The sequence below is a fragment of the Leuresthes tenuis genome, unplaced genomic scaffold (assembly GCF_036924035.1).
Source record: "Leuresthes tenuis unplaced genomic scaffold, fLeuTen1.0.hap1 SCAF_3, whole genome shotgun sequence".
NCBI lineage: Eukaryota > Metazoa > Chordata > Actinopteri > Atheriniformes > Atherinopsidae > Leuresthes > Leuresthes tenuis.
In genome coordinates, this window is record NW_027325357.1 from 39,525,692 (window position 1) to 39,545,227 (window position 19,536).

Genomic DNA, 19,536 nt, shown 5'->3' on the forward strand with positions numbered 1-19,536 from the left:
CAGCTGTATAGCCATATATTCAAACGACTGAAAATTTCCAGGAGCTCCAAATACTCACCACACATCAATCTTATGTAGATAAAAAAGAAAAAATAATAAGGTTTAGAGACTAAGTTTAAGGGAATTTGTGCTTCTTTACGTCTGTTGTTTGTAAAAAGCTGAGGATCAATGTGCATATTCATAAAAGCCATTGTTATTAGTAAAAATTGCAACACATCTGATAAGATACTGGAACAGAAATGAATGATTAATCTCTGGATCAATAACGCAGAGATACAAGTCATTAGCACATGTGAAGGTAAGGGCAGGGTGTGATTAACATTTCAAAGTTTTTACCAACTGTTTCATAATGATGATCCACCAGTCCATGAGATCAGCTGAACAGTGTCAGAGAAAAGTGTCTTGTCTTATCAACGACTGCTACAGAAACAGCTCTGCATCATAAAACTTCTTATCTAAACTACAGCTGTGCAAAAATAGCATGACTGCTTCCTTGTCACAGATTTCTTTTTTGATGTGTGAGAGATGATTTATTCAAGTCAACTTTCCTGGACTGAGCAACAATTAATAGTGGATAAATGCAATTATTCTGAATAAATAAAACAACCATTTATTTAGGATGAATAAAAGAAATTCCAGATTAAGTGCTAGTGATTAGAACCTCCCAAGGTTATCACTGCTGGAAGTCATCTTACTTAGTCCTCTCTGCTCTGATGTTCTCTTTGCTCTTGAAATGTGTGGCGTCATCATGCCGGCATCTAAAGAACTCGGTGTCTTTCAGGCAAATTCACAAATGCTTATGAAACTAGAATGGGGTTTTATTCAAATTGAATACTTAGATTTCTAAGAAAATTTTCTATAAGTGGTAAAAATGTAAAAGGATTGCCATTTCTTCCACATTCAGCCAAATTTCAGACAGTTTACTGCATTAAGAAATGTCTCAGTGTAGAGCCTCACTCATCCTGGTCATGGTAATCCTAATAGCTTGAATAAGGTCAACTGACTGTGATGGACTGGCGACCTGTCCAGGGTGTACCCCGCCTTTCGCCCGATGACTGCTGGGATAGGCTCCAGCCCACCCGCTACCCGATTAACGGATTGACGGTATAGAAAATGGATGGAAGGTCAACTGAACTTCTTGGTTGATGTTTAACCTCTCAGCTGAAAGGTTTCTTCAGTTCTAAACTAGATGGTGGGGCGTATCAGCTAAAATTAATTTTGGGGTTGTTCACTCTTGATGGGTCGTTACAGTCACGTATGTCACTGAGTCACCTGACCACTGTGGGGATTGTTTAAGTCATTCTCACCTGTAAATCAAAGTCAAAGTAGCTTTCGTGTCAATTACTTTACATGTGAAGACATACAAAGGAACCAAAAATACGTTTCCCATTCTCTCACGGTGAAAACATATAAAGAGATAAGACAAGACATTTCCAGTACATGTAAACAGATAAAACATATACTAAAGCTAAAAAAATGTGCAAATATAGACTAATGTGTTGCTAGGAGTAGTAGCATAAATTACTGTATATGTTAGGTTATGGTAGTGCAAAAAGCCAATCTCCTAACTTTTAATCCCCTGTGGCTGAAAAGTAACCTGACCAAGTTTGAAACCGTTAACATTAAATCTGTAGGAGGAGTTTGATCATTCTGCCAACCACAGAACCAGCCTTTTTCACCAGTTTGTCCAGGCGCCTACAGTCTTTGTCTGTGAACAAGAAGACAAGTTGCAGAAAGAACTTAAGATCTTCCATGCTTCATACTCATGCCCCTCACCAATAAGTGTCACATCTATCCTTTAAGTGGCAAAATAAAACAATGCACATCTGAAAAACACAACACAGAGAGACACAGACAAACACAGACAAACACAGACAGACAGATAGACAGACAGACAAACACAGACAGACACACAATGATTCAGAAAAACACAGACAGAGACAGACAGAAAGACACAGATGAAAATAGACAGACACAGACAGAGACAGACAGACACAGACAGACAATGACAAACAAAGACAAACAAAGACAAACACAGATAAACACAGACAAACACAGATAAACACAGACAAACACAAACAGACACAGAAAAACACAGATAAACACAGACGGACACAGACAGACACAGACAGACACAGACAAACACAGACAAACAAAGACAAACACAGACAAACACAGATAAACACAGATAAACACAGACAAAAACAAACAAACACAGATAAACACAGACCAAAACAAACAAACACAGATAAACACAGACCAAAACAGACAAACACAGACAAACACATACAAACACAGACAGACACAGAAAAACACAGACGGACACAGGCAAACACAGACAGACACAGACAAACACACATAAACACAGACGGACAAAGACAAAAACTGACAGACAAAGACAAACACAGACGGAAACAGATGGACACAGACAAACACAGACAAACGCAAACGGACAAAGACAGACACAGACAAAAACAGACAAACACAGATAAAAACAGACAGACACACATAAACACAGACGGACACAGACAAAAACAGACAAAAACAGACAGACACAGACAAACACAGACAAACACAGACAGACACAGACAAACACAGACAGAAGCGGACAAACACAGACAGACACAGACAAACACAGACAGACAGATAGACAGACAGACAAACACAGATAAACACAGACAAACACAGAGAGACACAGACAAACACAGACAAACACAGATAAACACAGACGGACACAGACAGAAACAGAAAAACACAGAAAAACAAAGACAAACACAGACGGACACAGACAAACACAGAGAGACACAGACAAACACAGAAAGACACAGACAGACAGAGACAGACACATACAAACACAAACAGACAGATAGACAGACAGACAAACACAGAGAGACACACAATGATACAGAAAAACACAGACAGAGACAGACAGAAAGACACAGATAAACACAGACAGACACAGACAAAAACAGACAGACACAGACGGACACAGACGGACACAGACATACACAGACAGACAGATAGACAGTCAGACAAACACAGAGAGACACAATGATTCAGAAAAACACAGACAGAGACAGACAGAAAGACATAGATAAACACAGACAGACACAGACAAGACAAACACAGATAAACACAGACACAGACGGACACAGACAAACACAGAATGACACAGATGGACACATACAAACACAGACAAACACAGACAGACACAGACAAACTCAGACAGACACAGACGGACACAGACAAACACAGAATGACACAGATGGACACATACAAACACAGACAAACACAGACAGACACAGACAAACTCAGACAGACACAGACGGACACACACAGACACAGACAGACAGACAGAGACACAGACAAACACAGACAGACAAAGACAGACAGATAGACAGACAGAGAAACACAGAGAGACACACAATGATTCAGAAAAACCCAGACAGACACAGACAGACACAGACAAAAACAGATAAACACAGATGGACACGGACAAACAAAGACAAACACAGACAGACACAGACAAAAACAGACAGACACAGACAGACACAGACAAACTCAGACAGACAGAGACAAACAAAGAATGACACAGATAAACACAGACAGACACAGACAGACAAACACAGACCAACAAAGAAAGACAGATAGACAGACAGACAAACACAGAGAGACACACAATGATTCAGAAATACACAGACAGAGACAGACAGAAAGACACAGATAAACACAGACAGACACAGACAGACACAGACAAAAACAGATAAACACAGATGGACACGGACAAACAAAGACAAACACAGACAGACACAGACAAAAACAGACAGACACAGACAGACACAGACAAACTCAGACAGACAGAGACAAACAAAGAATGACACAGATAAACACAGACAGACACAGACAGACAAACACAGACCAACAAAGAAAGACAGATAGACAGACAGACAAACACAGAGAGACACACAATGATTCAGAAATACACAGACAGAGACAGACAGAAAGACACAGATAAACACAGACAGACACAGACAGACACAGACAAAAACAAACAGACACAGACAGACACAGACAAACACAGACAGACACAGAAAAACACAGACAGAAACGTACAAACACAGACAGACACAGACAAACACAGACGGACACAGACAAACACAGACGGACACAGATAAACACAGAAGGACACAGAAGGACACAGACAAACACAGACGGACACAGACCAACACAGACGGACACAGACAAACACAGACAGACACAGACCAACAAAGACGGACACAGATAAACACAGAGAGACACAGAAAAACACAGACAGACAGACATAAACACAGACGGACACAGACAAAAACAGACGGACACAGACAAACACAGAAAAACACAGACGGACACAGACAAACACAGAGAGACGCAGAAAAACACAGACAGACAGATAGACAGACAGACAAACACAGAGAGACACACAATGATTCAGAAAAACACAGACAGACACAGACAAACACAGATAAACACAGATGGACACAGACACACACAGACAAACACAGACAGACACAGACAAAAACAAACAGACACAGACAGACACAGAAGAACACAGACAGAAACGGACAAACACAGACAGACAGATAGACAGACAGACAAACAAAGATTAACACAGACAAAAACAGACAGACACAGATAAACATAGACGGACACAGACAAACACAGACGGACACAGACAGACACAGACAGACACAGACAAACACAGACGGACACAGACACACATAAACACAGACGGACACAGACAAACACTGACAGACAAAGACAAACACAGACAAACACAGACGGAAACAGACGGACACAGACAAACACAGAAAAACACAGACAAACACAGACAAACGCAGACAAACACAGATAAACACAGACGGACAAAGAGAAACCCAGACAGACACAGACAAACACAGACGGACACAGACAAACACAGACAGACGCAGAAAAACACAGACGGACAAAGACAAACACAGACAAACACAGACAGACACAGACAAACACAGAATGACACAGATGGACACATACAAACACAGACAAACACAGACAGACACAGACAAACTCAGACAGACACAGACGGACACAGACAAACACAGAATGACACAGATGGACACATACAAACACAGACAAACACAGACAGACACAGACAAACTCAGACAGACACAGACGGACACACACAGACACAGACAGACAGACAGAGACACAGACAAACACAGACAGACAAAGACAGACAGATAGACAGACAGAGAAACACAGAGAGACACACAATGATTCAGAAAAACCCAGACAGACACAGACAAACACAGACAGACACAGACAAAAACAGATAAACACAGATGGACACGGACAAACAAAGACAAACACAGACAGACACAGACAAAAACAGACAGACACAGACAGACACAGACAAACTCAGACAGACAGAGACAAACAAAGAATGACACAGATAAACACAGACAGACACAGACAGACAAACACAGACCAACAAAGAAAGACAGATAGACAGACAGACAAACACAGAGAGACACACAATGATTCAGAAATTCACAGACAGAGACAGACAGAAAGACACAGATAAACACAGACAGACACAGACAGACACAGACAAAAACAAACAGACACAGACAGACACAGACAAACACAGACAGACACAGAAAAACACAGACAGAAACGTACAAACACAGACAGACACAGACAAACACAGACGGACACAGACAAACACAGACGGACACAGATAAACACAGAAGGACACAGAAGGACACAGACAAACACAGACGGACACAGACCAACACAGACGGACACAGACAAACACAGACAGACACAGACCAACAAAGACGGACACAGATAAACACAGAGAGACACAGAAAAACACAGACAGACAGACATAAACACAGACGGACACAGACAAAAACAGACGGACACAGACAAACACAGAAAAACACAGACGGACACAGACAAACACACAGAGACGCAGAAAAACACAGACAGACAGATAGACAGACAGACAAACACAGAGAGACACACAATGATTCAGAAAAACACAGACAGACACAGACAAACACAGATAAACACAGATGGACACAGACACACACAGACAAACACAGACAGACACAGACAAAAACAAACAGACACAGACAGACACAGAAGAACACAGACAGAAACGGACAAACACAGACAGACAGATAGACAGACAGACAAACACAGATTAACACAGACAAAAACAGACAGACACAGATAAACATAGACGGACACAGACAAACACAGACGGACACAGACAGACACAGACAGACACAGACAAACACAGACGGACACAGACACACATAAACACAGACGGACACAGACAAACACTGACAGACAAAGACAAACACAGACAAACACAGACGGAAACAGACGGACACAGACAAACACAGAAAAACACAGACAAACACAGACAAACGCAGACAAACACAGATAAACACAGACGGACAAAGAGAAACCCAGACAGACACAGACAAACACAGACGGACACAGACAAACACAGACAGACGCAGAAAAACACAGACGGACAAAGACAAACACAGACAAACACAGACAGACACAGACAAAAACAGACAAACACAGATAAACACAGACGGACAAAGAGAAACCAGAAAGAAACAGACAAACACAGACGGACAAACACAAACACAGACATACACAGACAAACACAGACAAACAAAGGCAAACACAGACAGACACAGACGGACAAAGACAAACACAGAGAGACACAGCCGGACACACACAAACACAGACAGACACAGAAAAAAAAAGAAAAACACAGACAAACACAGTCAAACACAGACGGACACAGACGGACACAGACAGACACAGACAGACAGATAGAAAGTCAGACAAACACAGAGAGACACAGAAAGACACAGACAAAAACAGACAAACACAGATAAAGACAGACAGACACACATAGACACTGACGGACACAGACCATCCCAGAATGACACAGATAAACACAGAAAGACACAGACAGACACAGACAAACAAAGAAAGACATATAGAAAGACTAACAAACACAGAGAGACATACAGTGATTCAGAAAAACAAAGACAGAGACAGACAGAAAGACACAGATAAACACAGACAGAAACAGACGGACACAGACAAACACAGAGAGACACAGACAAACACAGACAGACACAGACAGACAGAGAGAGACACAGACAAACACAGACAGACAGATAGACAGACAGACAAAAACAGAGAGACACACAATGATTCAGAAAAACACAGACGGACACAGACAAACACAGATAGACACAGACAAACACAGACAGACACAGACAGACACACACAAACACAGACAAACACAGACAAACACAGACAAACACAGACAGACACACACGGACACAGACGGACAGAGACAGACACAGACAGACACAGACAGACACAGACAGACAGATTGACAGTCAGACAAACACAGAGAGACACACAATGATTCAGAAAAACAGACAGAGACAGACAGAAAGACATAGATAAACACAGACAGACACAGACAAAAACAGACAAACACAGATAAACACAGACAGACACACACAGACACAGACGGACACAGACAAACACAGAATGACACAGATAAACACAGATAAACACAGACAGACACAGATAGACACAGACAAACACAGACAAACAAATACAGACACAGACGGACACAGATAAACACAGACAGACACAGACAGACAGATAGACAGACAGATAGACAGACAGACAAACACAGATAAACACAGACAAACACAGAGAGACACAGACAAACACAGACAAACACAGACAAACACAGAAAAACACAGACGGACACAGACAGACACAGACAGACACAGACAAACACAGAGATACACAGACAAACACAGACGGACACAGACCAACACAGACGGACACAGATAAACACAGACAGACACACATAAACACAGACGGACACAGACAAAAACTGACAGACAAAGACAAACACAGACAAACACAGACGGAAACAGACAGACACAGACAAACACAGACAAACGCAGACGGACACAGACAGACACAGACAAAAACAGACAAACACAGATAAACACAGACGGACACAGAAAAACACAGACAGACACAGACAAACACAGACGGACATAGACAAACACAGACAGACGCAAAAAAACACAGACGGACAAAGACAAACACAGACAGACACAGACAAACACAGACAAACACAGAGAGACACAGACGGACGCAAAAAAACACAGACGGACAAAGACAGACACAGACAGACACAGACAAACTCAGACAGACACAGACGGACACAGACAGACACAGACAGACAGATAGACAGTCAGACAAACACAGAGAGACACAATGATTAAAAAAAACACAGACAGAGATAGACAGAAAGACACAGATAAACACACACAGACACACACAGAAACAGACGGACACAGTCAAAACACAGAATGACACAGATAAACACACACAGACACACACAGAAACAAACAGACACAGACAGACACAGACAAACACAGAAAAACACAGACAGACACAGACAAACACAGACAGACACACACAGACACAGACAGACACAGAAAGACACAGACAGACAGAGACAGACACAGACAAACACAAACAGACAGATAGACAGACAGAAAAACACAGAGAGACACAATGATTCAGAAAAACACGGACAGACACAGACAAACACAGATAAACACAGATGGACACATACAAACACAGACAAACTCAGACAGACACAGACGGACACAGACAGACACAGACAAACACAGATAAACACAGATGGACACATACAAACACAGACAAACTCAGACAGACACAGACGGACAAAGACGGACACAGACAGACACAGACAGACAGATAGAAAGTCAGAAAAACACAGAGAGACACAATGATAAAAAAAAACACAGACAGAGACAGACAGAAAGACACAGATAAACACACACAGACACACACAGAAACAGACAGACACAGACAGACACAGACAAACACAGAAAAACACAGACAGACACAGACAAACACAGACAGACACACACAGACACAGACAAACACAGATAAACACAGATGGACACAGACAAACACAGATAGACAGAGACAGACAGAAAATAAACAGACAGACACAGACAGACACAGACAAACTCACATAAACACAGACGGACACAGACAAACACAGAGGGACACACACAGACATAGACAGACACAGACAGACACAGACAAACACAGAAAAACACAGACAGACACAGACAAACACAGACAGACACACACAGACACAGACAAACACAGAAAAACACAGACAGACACAGAAAAACACAGACAGACACACACAGACACAGACAGACACAGAGAGACAGATAGACAGACAGACACAGACAGACAGAGACACACAATGATTCAGAAAAACACAGACAAACAGAGACAAACAAAGACAGACGCAGACAAAAACAGACATACACAGACAGACAGATAGACAGTCAGACAAACACAGAAAAACACAGACAGACACAGACAAACACAGACAAACAAAGACAGACACACACAGACACAGACAGACACAGACAGACACAGACAAACACAGACAAACAAAGACAGACACAGACAAACACAGACAAACACAGACGGACACAGACAGACACAGACGGACAAAGTCAAACACAGACAGACACAGACCAACACAGACGGACACAGATAAACAAAGACAAACACAGACAAACACAGACAAAAACAGACAAACACAGACAAACACAGAAAGACACAGAATAACAGAGATAAACGCAGACATACACAGACAAACACAGACGGACACAGATAAACAAAGACAAACACAGACAAACACAGACAAAAACAGACAAACACAGACAAACACAGAAAGACACAGAATAACAGAGATAAACGCAGACATACACAGACAAACACAGACGTACACAGACAAACACAGACAAACACAGACAGACACAGACAAACACAGATGGACACAAACAAAAACAGACAGACACAGACGGACACAGACGGACACAGACAGACACAGACAGACAGATACACAGTCAGACAAACACAGAGAGACACACAATGATTCAGAAAAACACAGATGGACACAGACAAACAAAGACAAAAACAGACAGACACAGACGGACACAGAGAGACACAGACAAACACAGAAAGACACAGACAGACAGAGACAGACACAGACAAACACAAACAGACAGATAGACAGACAGACAAACACAGAGAGACACACAATGATTCAGAAAAACACAGACAAACAGAGACAAACACAGACAGACGCAGACAAAAACAGACATACACAGACAGACAGATAGACAGTCAGACAAACACAGAGAGACACAATGATTTAAAAAAAACACAGACAGAGACAGACAGAAAGAATCAGGAAAACACACACAGACACACACAGACACAGACAAACACAGAATGACACAGAAAAACACACACAGACACAAAAAGACACAGACAGACACAGACAGACACAGACAAACACAGAAAAACACAGACAGACACACACAGACACAGACTGACACAGACAGACACAGACAAACACAGACAAACACAGACGGACACAGACGGACACAGACAGACACAGACAGACAGATAGACAGTCAGACAAACACAGAGAGACACAATGATTAAAAAAAAACACAGACAGAGACAGACAGAAAGAATCAGGAAAACACACACAGACACACACAGACACAGACGGACACAGACAAACACAGAATGACACAGAAAAACACACACAGACACAAAAAGACACAGACAGACACAGACAGACACAGACAAACACAGAAAAACACAGACAGACACACACAGACACAGACAGACACAGACAGACACAGACAAAAACAGAAAAACACAGACAGACACACACAGACACAGACGGACACAGACAGACACAGACGGACAAAGTCAAACACAGACAGACACAGACCAACACAGACGGACACAGATAAACAAAGACAAACACAGACAAACACAGACGGAAACAGACGGACACAGACAAACACAGACAAATGCAGACGGACACAGACAGACACAGACAAAAACAGAATAACACAGACAAACACAGACAGACACAGAAAAACACAGATAAACGCAGATATACACAGACAAACACAGACGTACACAGACAAACACAGACAAACACAGACAGACACAGACAAACACAGATGGACACAAACAAAAACAGACAGACACAGACGGACACAGACGGACACAGACAGACACAGACAGACAGATAGACAGTCAGACAAACACAGAGAGACACACAATGATTCAGAAAAACACAGATGGACACAGACAAACACAGACAAACACAGACAGACACAGACAAAAACAGACAGACACAGACGGACACAGACGAACACAGACAGACACAGACAGAAAGATAGACAGTCAGACAAACACAGAGAGACACACAATAATTCAGAAAAACACAGACAGAGACAGACAGAAAGACACAGATAGAATTAGCTCTATATGAATTAATTGGATTATGATTACAATGAATTGAATTCCAATTGGCTTGAATTGGACTATATTACTTAAGTGCCTTGAGATGACAATTGTTGTAATCTGGCGCTATATAAATAAAATTGAATAGAATTGAATTGAATAGATAAACACAGACAGACAGAGAAAGACAAAGACAAAAACAGACAAACACAGACAAACACAGATAAACACAGACAGACACACACAGACACAGACGGACACAGACAAACACAGAATGACACAGATAAACACAGACAAACACAGACAGACACATACACAGAAAGACAAACACAGAGAGACATACAGTGATTCAGAAAAACACAGACAGAGACAGACAGAAAGACACAGATAAACACAAAAAGACACAGACGGACAAAGACAAACACAGACAGACACAGACAAACACAGATAAACACAGACGGACACAGACAAACACAGACAAACACAGACGGACACAGACAGACACAGACAGACAGAGAGAGACACAGACAAAAACAGACAGACAGATAGACAGACAGACAAACACAGAGAGACACACAATGATTCAGAAAAACACAGACAGACACAGACAAACACAGATAAACACAGATAGACACAGACAAGCACAGACAAACACAGACAGACTTAGACAAAACAGACAGACACAGACAGACACTGACAAACTCAGACAGACACACACGGACACAGACGGACACAGACAGACACAGACAGACAGATAGACAGTCAGACAAACACAGAGAGACACACAATGATTCAGAAAAACACAGACGGAGACCGACAGAAAGACACAGATAAACACAGACAGACACAGACAAAAACAGACAAACACAGATAAACACAGACAGACACACAAAGACACAGACGGACACAGACAAACACAGAATGACACAGATAAACACAGGCAGACACAGACAGACACAGACAGACACAGACAGACACAGACAGACACAGACAGACACAGACAAACAAAGGCAAACAAAGACAGACACAGACAAACACAGACCAACAAAGACAGACACAGAGAAATACTGACAAAAACAGACAGACAGAGACATATACAAACAAACACAGACAGACACAGACAAACACAGACAGAAACGGACAAACACAGACAGACAGAGACAAACACAGACAGACAGATAGACAGACAGACAAACACAGATAAACACAGACAAACACAGAGAGACACAGACAAACACATATAAACACAGACGGACACAGACAAACATAGAGATACACAGACAAACACAGACAGACACAGACCAACACAGACGGACACAGATAAACACAGACAGACACACATAAACACAGACGGACACAGACAAAAACTGACAGACAAAGACAGACGGACAAACACAGACACAGACAGACAGAGAGAAACACAGACAAACACAGACAAACACACAGAGACACAGACAAACACAGACAGACACAGAGAAACACAGACAAACACAGACAAACACAGACAGACACAGACAAACACAGACGGACACAGACAAACACAGACGGACACAGACAGACACAGACAAACACAGACGGACACAGAAAGACATAGACAAAAATAGATAAACACAGACGGACAAAGACAAACACAGAGAGACACAGACAGACACAGAGAGACACAAACAAACACAGAAAAACACAGACAAACACAGACAGACACAGATCAACACAGACGGACACAGATAAACACAGACAGACACAGAAAAACACAGACAGACACAAACAAAAACTGACAGACACAGACAAACACACACAAACACAGACGGACACAGACAGACAAGGACAAAAACAGACAAACACAGATAAACACAGACGGAAAAAGAGAAACCCACACAGAAACAGACAAACACAGACGGACACAGACAAACACAGACAAACATAGACAAACACAGATAAACACAAACGGACACAGACAAACACAGACAGACATAGACAAACGCAGACGGACACAGACAGACAAGGACAAAAACAGACAAACACAGATAAACACAGAAATAGACAGACAAACACAGACGGACACAGACAAACACAGACAGACACACACAAACACATAAACACAAACGGACACAGACAAACACAGACAGACATAGACAAACGCAGACGGACACAGACAGACAAGGACAAAAACAGACAAACACAGATAAACACAGACGGACACAGAGAAACCAAAACAGACACAGACAAACACAGACGGACACAGACAAACACAGACAAACATAGATAGACACAGAAAAAAACAGATAAACACAGACATACACAGACAAACACAGACGGACACAGACCAACACAGACAGACACACACAAACACAGATAAACACAAACGGACACAGACAAACACAGACAGACAAAGACAAACACAGACCGACACACACAAACACAGACAGATACAGACAAACACAGACAAACACAGACAGAAAAAGACAAACACAGACAAACACACACAGACACAGACAAACACAGACGGACAAAGACAAACACAGACGGACACAGACAAACACAGACAGACACAGACAAACACAGATAAACACAGACGGACACAGACAAACACAGACGGACACAGACAGACAGATAGAGACACAGACAAACACAGACAGACACAGAAAAACACAGAAAAACACAGACATACACAGACAAACACAGACGGACACAGACAAACACAGACAGACACAGACAAACACAGATAAACACTGACGGACACAGACAAACCAAGACGGACACAGACAGACAGAGAGAGACACAGACAAACACAGACAGACACAGACAGACACAGAGAGACACAGACAAACACAGACGGACACAGACAAACACAGACGGACACAGACAGACACAGACAAACACAGACGGACACAGACAAACAAAGACAGACACAGACAAACACAGATAAACACAGACGGACACAGACAAACCCAGACGGACACAGACAGACAGAGAGAGACACAGACAACCACAGACAGAAACAGACAAACACAGACAGACACAGACAAACACAGACGGACACAGAAAAACACAGACAGACACACATAAACACAGACGGACACAAACAAAAACTGACAGACAAAGACAAACACAGACAAACACAGACGGAAACAGACGGACAGAGACAAACACAGACAAACATAGACAAACGCAGACGGACACAGACAGACAAGGATAAAAACAGACAAACACAGATAAACACAGACGGACACAGAGAAACCCAGACAGACACAGACAAACACAGATGGACACAGACAGACACAGACAAACACAGACAGACACAGAAAAACACAGATAAACACACACAGACACAGACAAACACAGACGGACAAAGACAATTACAGACGGACAAAGACAAACACAGACAGACACAGACAAACACAGATAAACACAGACGGACACAGACAAACACAGACGGAAACAGACAGACTGAGAGAGACACAGACAAACACAGACAAACACAGACAGACACAGAAAATCACAGATAAACACAGACATACACAGACAAACACAGACGGACACAGACAAACACAGACAGACACAGACAAACACAGATAAACACAGACGGACACAGACAAACCCAGACGGACACAGACAGACAGAGAGAGACACAGACAACCACAGACAGACAGAGACAGACACAGACAAACACAGACAGACAGATAGACAGACAGACAAACACAGAGAGACACACAATGATTCAGAAAAACACAGACAAACACAGATATACACAGACAAACACAGACAAACAGAGACAGACAGAGAAAAAAACAGCAAGACACAGACAGACACAGACAAACTCAGATAAACACACACGGACACAGACAAACACAGAGGGACACAGACAAACACAGACAGACATAGACTAACACAGACAGACACAGACAAACACAGACAGACACAGACAAACACAGACGGACACAGAAAGACATAGACAAAAACACATAAACACAGACGGACAAAGACAAACACAGAGAGACACAGACAGACACAGAGAGACACAAACAAACACAGACAGACACAGACAAACACAGACAAACACAGAAAGACACAGATCAACACAGACGGACACAGATAAACACAGACAGACACAGAAAAACACAGACAGACACACATAAACACAGACGGACACAAACAAAAACTGACAGACAAAGACAAACACAGACAAACACAGACGGAAACAGACAAACACCGACAGACACAGACAAACACAGACGGACACAGAAAGACATAGACAAAAACAGATAAACACAGACGGACAAAGACAAACACAGAGAGACACAGACAGACACAGAGAGACACAAACAAACACAGACAGACACAGACAAACACAGACAAACACAGACAAACACAGATCAACACAGACGGATACAGATAAACACAGACAGACACAGAAAAACACAGACGAACACAAACAAAAACTGACAGACAAACACAAACACAGACAAACACGGATGGAAACAGACGGACAGAGACAAGCACAGACAAACATAGACAAACGTAGACGGACACAGACAGACAAGGATAAAAACAGACAAACACAGATAAACACAGACGGACACAGAGAAACCCAGACAGACACAGACAAACACAGACGGACACAGACAAACACAGACAAACACAGACAGACACAGAAAAACACAGATAAACACACACAGACACAGACAAACACAGACGGACAAAGACAAACACAGACGGACACAGACAAACACAGACAAACACAGACAAACACATATAAACACAGACGGACACAGACAAACACAGACGGACACAGACAGACAGAGAGAGACACAGACAAACACAGACAGACACAGAAAATCACAGATAAACACAGACATACACAGACAAACACAGACGGACACAGACAAACACAGACAGACACAGACAAACACAGATAAACACAGAGGGACACATACAAACCCAGACGGACACAGACAGACAGAGAGAGACACAGACAACCACAGACAGACAGATACAGACACAGACAAACACAGAGAGACACACAATGATTCAGAAAAACACAGACAAACACAGATAAACACAGATGGACACAGACAAACACAGACAAACAGAGACAGACAGAAAAAAAAACAGACAGACACAGACAGACACAGACAAACTCAGATAAAAACAGACGGACACAGACAAACACAGAGGGACACAGACAAACACAGACAGACATAGACTAACACAGACAGACACAGACAAACACAGACAGACACAGACGGACACAGAAAGACATAGACAAAAACAGATAAACACAGACGGACAAAGACAAACACAGAGAGACACAGACAGACACAGAGAGACACAAACAAACACAGACAGACACAGACAAACACAGACAAACACAGACAGACACAGATCAACACAGACGGACACAGATAAACACAGAGAGACACAGAAAAACACGGACAGACACACATAAACACAGACGAACACAAACAAAAACTGACAGACAAAGACAAACACAGACAAACACAGACGGAAACAGACGGACACAGACAAACACAAACAAACATAGACAAACGCAGACGGACACAGACAGACAAGGATAAAAACAGACAAACACAGATAAACACAGACGGACACAGAGAAACCCAGACAGACACAGACAAACATAGACGGACACAGACAAACACAGACAAACACAGACAGACACAGAAAAACACAGATAAACACACACAGACACAGACAAACACAGACGGACAAAGACAAACACAGACGGACACAGACAAACACAGACAGACACAGACAAACACATATAAACACAGACGGACACAGACCAACACAGACAAACACAGATAGACACAGACGGACACAGACAAACACAGACGGACACAGACAGACAGAGAGAGACACAGACAAACACAGACAGTCACAGAAAATCACAGATAAACACAGACATACACAGACAAACACAGACGGACACAGACAAACACAGACAAACACAGACAAACACAGATAAACACAGACGGACACAGACAAACCCAGACGGACACAGACAGACAGAGAGAGACACAGACAACCACAGACAGGCAGAGACAGACACAGACAAACACAGACAGACAAACACAGAGAGACACACAATGATTCAGAAAAACACAGACAAACACAGATAAACAGAGACAGACAGAGACAAAAACAGATAAACACACACAGACACAGACAAACAGAGACGGACAAAGACAAACATAGACGTACACAGACAAACTCAGACAGACAGAGAAAAACACAGATAAACACAGACGGACACAGACAAACACAGAGGGACAAAGACAAACACAGACAAACCCAGACGGACACAGACAGACAGAGAGAGACACAGACAACCACAGACAGACAGAGACAGACACAGACAAACACAGACAGACAGATAGACAGACAGACAAACACAGAGAGACACACAATGATTCAGAAAAACACAGACAAACACAGATATACACAGACAAACACAGACAAACAGAGACAGACAGAGAAAAAAACAGCAAGACACAGACAGACACAGACAAACTCAGATAAACACACACGGACACAGACAAACACAGAGGGACACAGACAAACACAGACAGACATAGACTAACACAGACAGACACAGACAAACACAGACAGACACAGACAAACACAGACGGACACAGAAAGACATAGACAAAAACACATAAACACAGACGGACAAAGACAAACACAGAGAGACACAGACAGACACAGAGAGACACAAACAAACACAGACAGACACAGACAAACACAGACAAACACAGAAAGACACAGATCAACACAGACGGACACAGATAAACACAGACAGACACAGAAAAACACAGACAGACACACATAAACACAGACGGACACAAACAAAAACTGACAGACAAAGACAAACACAGACAAACACAGACGGAAACAGACAAACACCGACAGACACAGACAAACACAGACGGACACAGAAAGACATAGACAAAAACAGATAAACACAGACGGACAAAGACAAACACAGAGAGACACAGACAGACACAGAGAGACACAAACAAACACAGACAGACACAGACAAACACAGACAAACACAGACAAACACAGATCAACACAGACGGATACAGATAAACACAGACAGACACAGAAAAACACAGACGAACACAAACAAAAACTGACAGACAAACACAAACACAGACAAACACAGATGGAAACAGACGGACAGAGACAAGCACAGACAAACATAGACAAACGTAGACGGACACAGACAGACAAGGATAAAAACAGACAAACACAGATAAACACAGACGGACACAGAGAAACCCAGACAGACACAGACAAACACAGACGGACACAGACAAACACAGACAAACACAGACGGACAAAGACAAACACAGACGGACACAGACAAACACAGACAAACACAGACAAACACATATAAACACAGACGGACACAGACAAACACAGACGGACACAGACAGACAGAGAGAGACACAGACAAACACAGACAGACACAGAAAATCACAGATAAACACAGACATACACAGACAAACACAGACGGACACAGACAAACACAGACAGACACAGACAAACACAGATAAACACAGAGGGACACATACAAACCCAGACGGACACAGACAGACAGAGAGAGACACAGACAACCACAGACAGACAGATACAGACACAGACAAACACAGAGAGACACACAATGATTCAGAAAAACACAGACAAACACAGATAAACACAGATGGACACAGACAAACACAGACAAACAGAGACAGACAGAAAAAAAAACAGACAGACACAGACAGACACAGACAAACTCAGATAAAAACAGACGGACACAGACAAACACAGAGGGACACAGACAAACACAGACAGACATAGACTAACACAGACAGACACAGACAAACACAGACAGACACAGACAAACACAGACGGAAACAGACAGACACAGACAGACACAGACAAACACAGACGGACACAGACAAACACAGACAGAAACTGACAAACACCGACAGACACAGACAAACACAGACGGACACAGAAAGACATAGACAAAAACAGATAAAC